Below are 12,500 nucleotides of genomic sequence, written 5' to 3'. Positions count from 1 at the left end.
TTGGAGGAAAAGAAAAATATCGAGAAAGCACTGCGGTGTGCCGTGCGTAGGGACGGGCGCGCGTGCCACATGCCGCCGAAATATGGGTGTCGGAGAAAACAGAGTGCCGCGCGTAACGAGGGGCGCGCGTGTTACAGAGAGATATGCCCAAACGCATGAAAGTGTACGCAGGTGTCCTAAGGCAGTTTTTTTTTTTTTTCCTCATTTTGATGTCGCCCCGGCTGACGTGGTTTTCGTTTTTCCGTGCCGCCCCGGCTGACGCGGTTTTCGTTTTTCCGTGCCGCCCCGGCTGACGCAGTTTTTGCGCCGCCCCGGCTGACGCGGTTTTCGCGCCGCCCCGGCTGACGCGGTTCCGACTTTGCACTTTTTGGCTCACCCCGGCTGGCGGCCCACTCACTCGATCGCCAGGTCTGTTTGCCCCGGTGGTTCCACCGCCAGGCTTAAGCGCGAACTTTTTTTGTTTGTTTTCTTTTGATTAAGCGCAAGCTTTTTTCTTTGTTTTCTTTTGATTAAGCGCGGGCTTTTTTCTTTGTTTTTTTTGCATTCGCCCCGGCAGACGCGGTTTTTGCGCCGCCCCGGCTGACGCGGTTTTTGCCGCCCCGGCTGACGCAGTTCGGACTTAGCACTTTTCGGCTGTGCCTGGCTGGCGGCCCACTCACTCGATCGCCATGTCTGTTTGCCACAGTTTTCCCGGTGGTGCCGCACCCGGGCTCGCCCCGGCTGACGCGGTTTCGTGCCGCCCCGGCAGACGCGGTTTTCGCGCCGCCCCGGCTGACGCGGTTTCGTGCCGCCCCGGCAGACGCGGTTTTTTGCCGCCCCGGCAGACGCGTTTTTTTTTTCTTTCGCCCCGGCTGACGCAGTTTTCGCGCCGCCCCGGCAGACGCGGTTTTCGCGCCGCCCCGGCAGACGCGGTTTTTTGCGCCGCCCCGGCTGACGCAGTTCGGACTTGGCACTTTTTGGCTGAGCCTGGCTGGCGGCCCACTCACTCGATCGCCATGTCTGTTTGCCACAGTTTTCCCGGTGGTGCCGCACCCGGGCTCGCCCCGGCTGACGCAGTTTTCGCGCCGCCCCGGCTGACGCGGTTTCGTGCCGCCCCGGCAGACGCGGTTTTTTGCGCCGCCCCGGCTGACGCGGTTTTTTGCCGCCCCGGCTGACGCAGTTCGGACTTGGCACTTTTCGGCTGTGCCTGGCTGGCGGCCCACTCACTCGATCGCCATGTCTGTTTGCCACAGTTTTCCCGGTGGTGCCGCACCCGGGCTCGCCCCGGCAGACGCGTTTTTTTTTTTTCTTTCGCCCCGGCTGACGCAGTTTTCGCGCCGCCCCGGCTGACGCGGTTTCGTGCCGCCCCGGCAGACGCGGTTTTTTGCGCCGCCCCGGCTGACGCGGTTTTTGCCGCCCCGGCTGACGCAGTTCGGACTTAGCACTTTTTGGCTGAGCCTGGCTGGTGGCCCACTCACTCGATCGCCATGTCTGTTAGCCACAGTTTTCCCGGTGGTGCCGCACCCGGGCTCGCCCCGGCTGACGCAGTTTTCGCGCCGCCCCGGCTGACGCGGTTTCGTGCCGCCCCGGCAGACGCGGTTTTCGCGCCGCCCCGGCTGACGCGGTTTTTGCCGCCCCGGCTGACGCAGTTCGGACTTAGCACTTTTCGGCTGTGCCTGGCTGGCGGCCCACTCACTCGATCGCCATGTCTGTTTGCCACAGTTTTCCCGGTGGTGCCGCACCCGGGCTCGCCCCGGCTGACGCAGTTTTCGCGCCGCCCCGGCTGACGCGGTTTCGTGCCGCCCCGGCAGACGCGGTTTTCGCGCCGCCCCGGCTGACGCGGTTTCGTGCCGCCCCGGCAGACGCGGTTTTTTGCCGCCCCAGCTGACGCAGTTCGGACTTAGCACTTTTTGGCTGAGCCTTGCTGGCGGCCCACTCACTCGATCGCCATGTCTGTTTGCCACAGTTTTCCCGGTGGTGCCGCACCCGGGCTCGCCCCGGCAGACGCGTTTTTTTTTTTCTTTCGCCCCGGCTGACGCAGTTTTCGCGCCGCCCCGGCAGACGCGGTTTTCGCGCCGCCCCGGCAGACGCGGTTTTTTGCGCCGCCCCGGCTGACGCGGTTTTTTGCCGCCCCGGCTGACGCAGTTCGGACTTGGCACTTTTTGGCTGAGCCTGGCTGGCGGCCCACTCACTCGATCGCCATGTCTGTTTGCCACAGTTTTCCCGGTGGTGCCGCACCCGGGCTCGCCCCGGCTGACGCAGTTTTCGCGCCGCCCCGGCAGACGCGGTTTCGTGCCGCCCCGGCAGACGCGGTTTTTTGCGCCGCCCCGGCTGACGCGGTTTTTTGCCGCCCCGGCTGACACGGTTCGGACTTTGCACTTTTCGGCTGTGCCTGGCTGGCGGCCCACTCACTCGATCGCCATGTCTGTTTGCCACAGTTTTCCCGGTGGTGCCGCACCCGGGCTCGCCCCGGCAGACGCGTTTTTTTTTTTTTTTCTTTCGCCCCGGCTGACGCAGTTTTCGCGCCGCCCCGGCTGACGCGGTTTCGTGCCGCCCCGGCAGACGCGGTTTTTTGCGCCGCCCCGGCTGACGTGGTTTTTGCCGCCCCGGCTGACGCAGTTCGGACTTTGCACTTTTTGGCTGAGCCTGGCTGGCGGCCCACTCACTCGATCGCCATGTCTGTTTGCCACAGTTTTCCCGGTGGTGCCGCACCCGGGCTCGCCCCGGCAGACGCGTTTTTTTTTTTTCCTTCGCCCCGGCAGACGTGGTTCCCCCCCCCCCCTCCGTCTTTCTTTTTGTTTTTTTTTTTCGCCGCGGCTGAAGTGGATTTTTCGGTGCCTCGACGCCCCGGTAGTCGCGGTTTTTCCGTTTCCGCACGGCCCCGGCTGACGCTGCTCGGTCACAGTCGCCTTTTGTGGTGATTGCAGACTTCTTGAGCGCGGGTGTTTTTTTTTTGTTGTTGTTGTTGTTTTATTACGCATTCGCTCCAGCAGACGCTGTTTAGACTTTTTGTTTCCTCTTTTATCCTGCGACGAGGTGACGAGGTTTATTCGGTGCCCCGCCGCCCCGGCTGAAGTGATTTTTCCTGTCCCGTGCCGCCCCGGCTGACGCGGTTGGGACTTCGCGTTTGTTCGGCCGCCACGGGTTTTGGCGCACTCGCTCGGTTGCTTGTTGTTGCCACTTGTTGCGAACCCAGGTTTCTTGAGCGAGCGCGGGCGTTTTTTCTTCCTTTCTTTCTTTGTTCTATGTGTTAGCGAATCGGCCTTTAATATCACACGAGGACTCACAACCAACAATTTTCAGTTTGAAGTGTAAAAAATCTGCAGGTGTTGACGTAACTGACTTGCCCCGTACCCTTGAGTACATCCATGAAGTTCTCGTAGTACTACTAAATCGCATTATTCCAAGTGGAGAAATTCCCATAAACTTGCAAACCTCTACACGAAAATCGGTGCGCGTGATAAAGTTGAAAATTATCGTCCGATATCAAATGTGCCTTCTATAACACAAATTCTAGGAAAAAAAAAAAAAAAAACACTTGTTCGCCGTTTTCTGCGCCGTGACTGGCAGCACTCCGGCGAAGCGAAACGGGGTCGATTCGAGCACGATATCGGCGTCTTTCGACGTGCTCGCCGGCGACCGTCGCACGAGTACGTCGCACGAGCGCGTCTGCCGGGGCGCCGTTTGCGAAGCCGACGCAAAAGTGGGAACCGCCGCTCGGATGATCGCCGCTTTCGGCAGAGTGAGTGTTGGCACTCCGGGGAAGCGAAACAGCGTGAATGCGCCCACGAAATCGGCGTATTTTGAAGTGCCCGCCGGCGACCGTCGCACGAGTACGGTAAACCGCGTCAGCCGGGGCGTAGTTCGGGACGCCGACGAAAAAGTGGGAAGCGCAACTCGGATCTTCGCCGTTTTTGCAGGAGTGAGTGGCGGCCCTCCTGCGAGACCAAGAAGCATCGATTCGTGCACGAATTCGGCGCCTTTCGACGTGATCGCCGGCGACCGTCGCTCGAGTAGGGCAAACCGCGTCTGCCGGGGCGGGCTTCGGGACGCCGATGCGAAAGTGGGAAACGCTGCTCGGATGTTCGCCGTTTTTGGCCGAGTGAGTGCTGGCACACGGGCGAAGCCAAACGGGGCCGATTACGGCACGATATCGGCGTCTTTCGACGTGCCCGCCGGCGACCGTCGCACGAGTACGGTAAACCGCGTCAGCCCGGGCGGAGTTCGGGACGCCGATGCGAAAGTGGAGAACGCCGCTCGGATCTTCGCCGTTTTTGGAGGAGTGAGTGGCGGCACTCCGGAGAAGCCAGGGAGCGCCAATTAGCGCACGATATCGGCGTCTTTCGACGCGCTCGCCGGCGACCGTCGCACGAGTAGGGCAAACCGCGTCTGCCGGGGCGGGGTTTACGACGCCGACGCAAAAGTGGGAACCGCCGCTCGGATGTTGGCCGTTTTTGGCAGAGTGAGTGCTGGCACTCCGGCGACGCGAAAGAGCGCGAATGCGCCCACGAAAGTGGCGTATTTGGACGTGCGTGACGGCGACCGCTGCAGGAGTACGAAAAACCACGTCAGCCGGGGCGAGCGACACACGGCGGTCTGGGTGCTTATCGCTGCTATTATAGGGGCACCCCGGCAGACGCAGAAAAAAAAAAAAAATTTTCGACCTTCTTTTTTGCTGGTCGAGCTCGGGTAACCCAGGTCGCAATGGGAGCCGCGCACGAAAGCGGCGTCGCGAGACGCGTTCGCGGTCGCTAGTCGCACGAGCTCGGCAACCGCGTCAGCCGGCGCGGAGTTCGGGATGCCGACGGCTAAGTGGGTACCGCTGCTCGGATGTTCGCCGTTTTTGGCCGAGTGAGTGCTGGCACTCCGGTGAAGCCAAGGAGCGCCAATTCGTGCACGATATCGGCGTCTTTCGACGTGCCCGCCGGCCACCGCCGCACGAGTACGGCAAACCGCGTCTGCCGGGGCGGGGTTCGCGACGCGTACGCAATAGTGGGAACCGTCGCTCGGATGTTCGTCGTCTTTGGCCGAGCGAGTGCTGGCACTCCGGCGAAGCGAAACGGGGCCGATTCGGGCACGATATCGGCGTATTTCGACGTGCTCGCCGGCGACCGTCGCACGAGTACGGCAAAGCGCGTCTGCCGGGGCGAGGTTTGCGACGCCGACGAAAAAGTGGGAAGCGCCGCTCGGATCTTCGCCGTTTTTGCAGGAGTGAGTGGCGGCCCTCCTGCGAGACCAAGAAGCATCGACTCGCGCACGATATCGGTGTCTTTCGACGTGCCCGCCGGCCACCGCCGCACGAGTACGGCAAACCGCGTATGCCGGGGCGGGGTTGGCGACGCCGACGCAAAAGTGGGAACCGCCACTAGGATGTTCGCCGTTTTTGGCAGAGTGAGTGCTGGCACTCCGGCGAAGCGAAAGAGCGCGAATGCGCCCACGAAAGTGGCGTGTTTGGACGTGCTTGACGACGACCACCGCAGGAAAACGAAAAACCACGTCAGCCGGGGCGAGCGACCCATGGCGGTCTGGGTGCTTATCGCTGCTATTATAGGGGCACCCCGGCAGACGCAAAAAAAAAAAAAAATTTTTTTCGACATTCTTTTTTGCTCGTCGACCTCGGGTGACCCAGGTCGCAGTGGGAGCCGCGCACGAAAGCGGCGTCGCGAGACGGCTTCGCGGTCGCTAGTCGCACGAGCTCGGCAACCGCGTCTGCCGGGGCGGAGTTCGGGACGCCGACGGCTAAGTGGGAACCGCCGCTCGGATGTTCGCCGTTTGTGGCCGAGTGAGTGCTGGCACTCCGGCGAAGCCAAACGGGGCCGATTCCGGCACGATATCGGCGTCTTTCTACGTGCTCGCCGGCGACCGTCGCACGAGTACGGCAAAGTGCGTCTGCCGGGGCGGGGTTTGCGACGCGTACGCAATAGTGAGAACCGTCGCTCGGATGTTCGTCGTCTTTCGCCGAGCCAGTGCTGGCAATCCGGCGAAGCCGAACGGAGCCGATTCGGGCACGATATCGGCGTCTTTCCACGTGCTCGCCGGCGACCGTCGCACGAGTACGGTAAACCGCGTCAGCCGGGGCGGAGTTCGGGACGCCGATGCGAAAGTGGGAAGCGCCGCTCGGATCTTCGCCGTTTTTGGAGGAGTCAGTGGCGGCACTCCGGTGAAGCCAAGGTGCGCCAATTCGCGCACGATATCGGCGTCTTTCGACGTGCCCGCCGGCCACCGTCGCACGAGTACGGCAAACCTCGTCTGCCGGGGCGGGGTTTGCGACGCCGACGCAAAAGTGGGAACCGCCGCTCGGATGTTCGCCGTTTTTGGCAGAGTGAGTGCTGGCACTCCGGCGAAGCGAAAGAGCGCGAATGCGCCCACGAAAGTGGCGTGTTTGGACGTGCTTGACGACGACCACCGCAGGAAAACGAAAAACCACGTCAGCCGGGGCGAGCGACCCATGGCGGTCTGGGTGCTTATCGCTGCTATTATAGGGGCACCCCGGCAGACGCAAAAAAAAAAAAAATTTTTTTCGACATTCTTTTTTGCTCGTCGACCTCGGGTGACCCAGGTCGCAGTGGGAGCCGCGCACGAAAGCGGCGTCGCGAGACGGCTTCGCGGTCGCTAGTCGCACGAGCTCGGCAACCGCGTCTGCCGGGGCGGAGTTCGGGACGCCGACGGCTAAGTGGGAACCGCCGCTCGGATGTTCGCCGTTTGTGGCCGAGTGAGTGCTGGCACTCCGGCGAAGCCAAACGGGGCCGATTCCGGCACGATATCGGCGTCTTTCTACGTGCTCGCCGGCGACCGTCGCACGAGTACGGCAAAGTGCGTCTGCCGGGGCGGGGTTTGCGACGCGTACGCAATAGTGAGAACCGTCGCTCGGATGTTCGTCGTCTTTCGCCGAGCCAGTGCTGGCACTCCGGCGAAGCCGAACGGAGCCGATTCGGGCACGATATCGGCGTCTTTCCACGTGCTCGCCGGCGACCGTCGCACGAGTACGGTAAACCGCGTCAGCCGGGGCGGAGTTCGGGACGCCGATGCGAAAGTGGGAAGCGCCGCTCGGATCTTCGCCGTTTTTGGAGGAGTCAGTGGCGGCACTCCGGTGAAGCCAAGGTGCGCCAATTCGCGCACGATATCGGCGTCTTTCGACGTGCCCGCCGGCCACCGTCGCACGAGTACGGCAAACCTCGTCTGCCGGGGCGGGGTTTGCGACGCCGACGCAAAAGTGGGAACCGCCGCTCGGATGTTCGCCGTTTTTGGCAGAGTGAGTGCTGGCACTCCGGCGAAGCGAAAGAGCGTGAATGCGCCCACGAAAGTAGCGTATTTGGACGTGCTTGACGGCGACCGCCGCAGGAGTACGAAAAACCACGTCAGCCGGGGCGAGCGACCCACGGCGGTCTGGGTGCTTATCGCTGCTATTATAGGGGCACCCCGGCAGACGCAGAAAGAAAAAAAAAAATGGGGACATGGCGTGCGTCACCGTGCGGCTTCGCAGCGTTGCCGAAGTCGCCGAGCCCTTCGACTGAGCCGAACGGCGGACAGGGAACGTTGGTCGGCCGTTCTAACCTGTCGGTGCCACGCCGAGACGTCGTTAAGGAAAACCGCGTCGTGGGCCTCTACGACGCCGTCGAGTCGTTGTACGTTTGGTGTCCAGCGTGTCGGCGGCGAGTAGCGGACACGTCGTTCACGACTTCGGTCTTTCGCAGTCGACGCGAACTTGCGGAGAGTCGTGGTGCCTCACGTTTTCGGCAGAAACCGCGGCGGAATTTTCCCGTGCGTGCGCGCACGACCTCGGTGCTGTGCCGTCAGCGTAGTGTTGCACAAACTCGTGGCCTACCCAAGGTGCGGTACGTTTGCGGCCGTATCCTCGGTGGGAATTTCGTGAGTAGGGTCGCAAATTCTACGACCTCGGCGGGTTTGAGAGCGACGTAGACTTGTGGCACGCTCAACATGCCACACGTTTCGGGGCACACCCGCGGTGAAATTTTCTCGAGTACGCTCGTATTAGGGCCCAAGGAGGTCTGGGTACTTATCGCTGCTATTATGTGGGGGTTCTCGTGAGCGGCGTATGCGAAAGCGACCGGGTGTCTGATATGCGGCGGGCTTCGGCCTCGTCAAGCGTGTCCTCGGGTCTGCTCCAGGGGAATCCACGGCAGTCGTCTGCAGCCTCATCCGCTTGATGCGTTAGGGGCTGGTTGTCGGACGGTGCCGTTTTACCACGATATCGAGGTGTGTTCCGTGTCGTCCTCGGGCGATTCAGATGCGAAAGCGCCGAAGACGCGGGCGTGACCCGTCGTCTGGCGGCTTTGCAGTCTCGGCTCCGTTGCTAGTTCCGGCCGGTCCACCGACAGTGCAGCGGGCTTGGGCAACCCGCACGGCGCGACCGAGTCGATGCAACGAAAAAGAGCGAGCATGAACGTGCTTCTTGCCGCACGGCTCCCACTCGTCTTTCGGGAAGGTTGTGCCGTAGCGAGCTCGAACGCCGTCATCTCGGAGTGCAAAATAAGCGTGTTGGGGCGCCTGAAGGTGGCCTCCGCCGCACACAGACTGCGTCCGGCCCGCCGAGGGCGAGGACGGACGCGCAGTCGAACGATTACCTGGTTGATCCTGCCAGTAATCATATGCTTGTCTCAAAGATTAAGCCATGCATGTCTAAGTACATGCCGAAATAAGGCGAAACCGCGAATGGCTCATTAAATCAGTTATGGTTCCTTAGATCGTTTCTTCCTACTTGGATAACTGTGGCAATTCTAGAGCTAATACATGCAGTGAGCCTGGAGCCCTTTGGGTAACGGGTGCTTTTATTAGACCAAGATCGATCGGGTTTCGGCCCGTATTGTGTGGTGACTCTGGATAACTTTGTGCTGATCGCATGGCCACGAGCCGGCGACGTTTCTTTCAAGTGTCTGCCTTATCAACTTTCGATGGTAGGTTACTTGCTTACCATGGTTGTTACGGGTAACGGAGAATCAGGGTTCGATTCCGGAGAGGGAGCCTGAGAAACGGCTACCACATCCAAGGAAGGCAGCAGGCGCGCAAATTACCCACTCCCGGCACGGGGAGGTAGTGACGAAAAATAACAATACGGGACTCTTTTGAGGCCCCGTAATTGAAATGAGTACACTCTAAATCCTTTAACGAGGATCAATTGGAGGGCAAGTCTGGTGCCAGCAGCCGCGGTAATTCCAGCTCCAATAGCGTATACTAAAGCTGCTGCGGTTAAAAAGCTCGTAGTTGGATCTCAGTTCCAGACGAGTAGTGCATCTACCCGATGCGACGGCTCGGACTGAACATCATGCCGGTTCTTTCTTGGTGCACTTCATTGTGTGCCTCGAGATGGCCGGTGCTTTTACTTTGAAAAAATTAGAGTGCTCAACGCAGGCGAGTCGCCTGAATAAACTTGCATGGAATAATAGAACAAGACCTCGTTTCTGTTCTGTTGGTTTTTGGAATACGAGGTAATGATTAAGAGGGACGGACGGGGGCATTCGTATTGCGGCGCTAGAGGTGAAATTCTTGGACCGTCGCAAGACGAACTACTGCGAAAGCATTTGCCAAGAATGTTTTCATTGATCAAGAACGAAAGTCAGAGGTTCGAAGGCGATCAGATACCGCCCTAGTTCTGACCATAAACGATGCCAACCAGCGATCCGCCTGAGTTACTCAAATGACTCGGCGGGCAGCTTCCGGGAAACCAAAGTATTTGGGTTCCGGGGGAAGTATGGTTGCAAAGCTGAAACTTAAAGGAATTGACGGAAGGGCACCACCAGGAGTGGAGCCTGCGGCTTAATTTGACTCAACACGGGAAAACTTACCCGGCCCGGACACTGGGAGGATTGACAGATTGAGAGCTCTTTCTTGATTCGGTGGATGGTGGTGCATGGCCGTTCTTAGTTGGTGGAGCGATTTGTCTGGTTAATTCCGATAACGAACGAGACTCTAGCCTATTAAATAGGTGCGGGGTTCCCAGCACCTTACAACCTTCTTAGAGGGACAAGCGGCTCCTAGCCGCACGAAACAGAGCAATAACAGGTCTGTGATGCCCTTAGATGTCCGGGGCCGCACGCGCGCTACACTGAAGGAAGCAGCGTGTCTTTATCCCTGTCTGAAAAGACTGGGTAACCCGTGGAACTTCTTTCGTGATTGGGATAGGGGCTTGCAATTGTTCCCCTTGAACGAGGAATTCCCAGTAAGCGCGAGTCATAAGCTCGCGTTGATTACGTCCCTGCCCTTTGTACACACCGCCCGTCGCTACTACCGATTGAATGATTTAGTGAGGTCTTCGGACCGATGTCCGGCGCGGCCTTTCGGTTGCGCCGGTCTGTTGGAAAGATGACCAAACTTGATCATTTAGAGGAAGTAAAAGTCGTAACAAGGTTTCCGTAGGTGAACCTGCGGAAGGATCATTAACGGATTGTGAAGGGTGAGCGCCTCAGCTGCGTCTGCGCCCGACACTTTCTGCCGCTGACCCCGTTTGGACGCGGGGTCGGCTTTTCCCCACGGGGCTGCCTGAATGTGGAGCGGCACCCCGTGACAAATTGTTGCGCCCAGCGGACGCCAACACCGCGACCTTGGACGGTCGGCCAGGTGGCGGACGCGGGTACAAACGGCGCAACGCACTCATAGGTCGGCTTTCGACCCGCCACTGCACCGTGGCTCGAAGCGCTCGAAATGCGCGACCCGACCGCTGCGGGACCGCCTAGTACTGTAAACAGGAGCGGCGGAGCGCGAACGGCGAGTCGTGGTTACGTCGGTAGAAGGCGAGGCTGCGCGTTCCCGAAACGCCAGCCGAGTGCCCTCCCGACCGTTCGAGCGTGCAAGAACGAGACCCGACAATCGCGCGGCGACTGCCAAGTACGAGAGGAACGGCACAAGCGTCGGCGGTCGGTCAAGGAACTGGCGATGTGACGGGTCCGCTGTGCACCAGTGCATACCGTCCCGCCGTCCGCGGCAAGCGCTTCCGCGTCCTCGGGTGACGGAGGCTGCCGGTCGGTTCTTGCAGGCGAGGGATCTCGCTGGCACCGGTTCGCGTTGACGCGCGGCCGGTCATGGCACGGCGATGCGACGGCCGAGGTGCGCAGTACTCGATGGAGGAACCGCACGCTCCGATGACCGTCCCGCCCTCCGCGGCGTATGCGTACCGACCGTAATGGTTGCAGCAGCGCCGGCCGGCTTTTGAATTCGCCACACGAAACACGGTGCGAGATCGCGGTTAGGGGAGCGTCGACGTTGCCAGGCGTTTTGCTTGCTGCCGAGGGAAAGGCGGCACGGCCACGTCGCGCTCGTCGCGATTAGCGGGTCTGCGCGCTTTGGGAAGGTGCCGCAACGACTTGCCGAAAGAGGAAGCACGGAAGAACGAGGGACTTGGACGTCCCGACAATTGAACGCACTTGCGGCCAGGCCCTTGCTGGCTTCGTTCTTCCGCCTCGAGTAGGCTCGTACGCGGCTCCGGCGCCGAAAGTGGTCCTTGGCACCGACTTCGGTGGACGTGGGAAGTGCCGCGCAAGTACGGCGCGCCTGGCTCCACCTGTTGGCTAAAGTAGGCAGCCGGATCGGCATTTTGGTGTGCGGTGGCAAACCGTGGATGCGAAAAAAGCTTGTGCGATTTCGTGGAACAAAAAGCGGGGGTCCCCCTTTTTATGCGGAGGAGACCGACCCGCCCGCCGTGGTGAACCGCGACGCCACGGTAAAAACGGGAGAGGCTTGTCGATGGGACCGTGCATCCCGCGCTCCACGGAGGCCGGGAGGCGGCCGCCCGAGGAAATGTGTAGCCGTCGAGGCCCGCATCTGCGTGCACTCTTATCCAAATGGGTGTACCGCAGGCATTTTCTGGTTAGGCGGGCCAATGAGAGCGAGCACACAACGATACCTACGGGTCCGGCTTGGAGAACCGGCTTCGACGCCTCCCGAGTATTTATAGAGGGGTGGACCACGAAAGCACTCGCAAGTAGCGGAAGCGAAACGCCGTCCGAAACACACCGTTTGCTCGATTTGCGGCAGCCGAAAAAGGCGCGGCAGAGTTTTGGAGTCCAAGCGTGCGCTGAAAAGCGCCCTTCTTGGCCACTGTTTGGCCGAGTGCCAGAAACGTTTGGTTTTGACTGTACGGAATTGAACAAACACTTTTTCACGACTCTAAGCGGTGGATCACTCGGTTCTCGGGTCGATGAAGAACGCAGCCAGCTGCGAGACTTGGTGTGAATTGCAGGACACACTGAGCACTGATTCTTTGAACGCACATTGCGGCCTTGGGTCTTCCCTTGGCTTCGTCTGTCTGAGGGTCGGATCACATATCAAGAGAGCCTTCGGCGCACAAGGGAACGTGAGCCGTCGACTCGTTTTGACCGCGTCGGCAACACGGACAGCACGCTGAACACCTCACAGCGAGCGCCAACAGCGGCCACTCAAGGGCGAGACGGTGGCGACCGTCGTGCCAGAGCCCAACCGAAACGGGGGCGACCGACTGCATTGAGGATGTGGCACCTCGTTGAGACCGCCGCAGGACTTCGAGTCGGAAGGAAGCCTGCAGGGAAAGT

General features: G+C 60.5%; 2 non-coding genes across 2 annotated transcripts; both read left to right on the top strand.

The window, feature by feature from the left end:
- The first annotated feature begins 8,561 nt into the window (after positions 1–8,561).
- Positions 8,562–10,376, top strand: LOC142790574 (small subunit ribosomal RNA). The gene has a single exon (XR_012889619.1). It is a non-coding gene; the product is annotated as a small subunit ribosomal RNA (ribosomal RNA).
- A 1,719-nt stretch (positions 10,377–12,095) lies between these two features.
- On the top strand, positions 12,096–12,248 carry LOC142790556 (5.8S ribosomal RNA). The gene has a single exon (XR_012889601.1). It is a non-coding gene; the product is annotated as a 5.8S ribosomal RNA (ribosomal RNA).
- Positions 12,249–12,500: the final 252 nt, after the last annotated feature.

This window comes from Rhipicephalus microplus, unplaced genomic scaffold (genome assembly GCF_043290135.1).
Source record: "Rhipicephalus microplus isolate Deutch F79 unplaced genomic scaffold, USDA_Rmic scaffold_115, whole genome shotgun sequence".
Classification (NCBI taxonomy): Eukaryota; Metazoa; Arthropoda; class Arachnida; order Ixodida; family Ixodidae; genus Rhipicephalus; species Rhipicephalus microplus.
The sequence above is the reverse complement of the archived record's forward strand: the minus strand, read 5'-3'. Positions and strand labels throughout refer to the sequence as shown.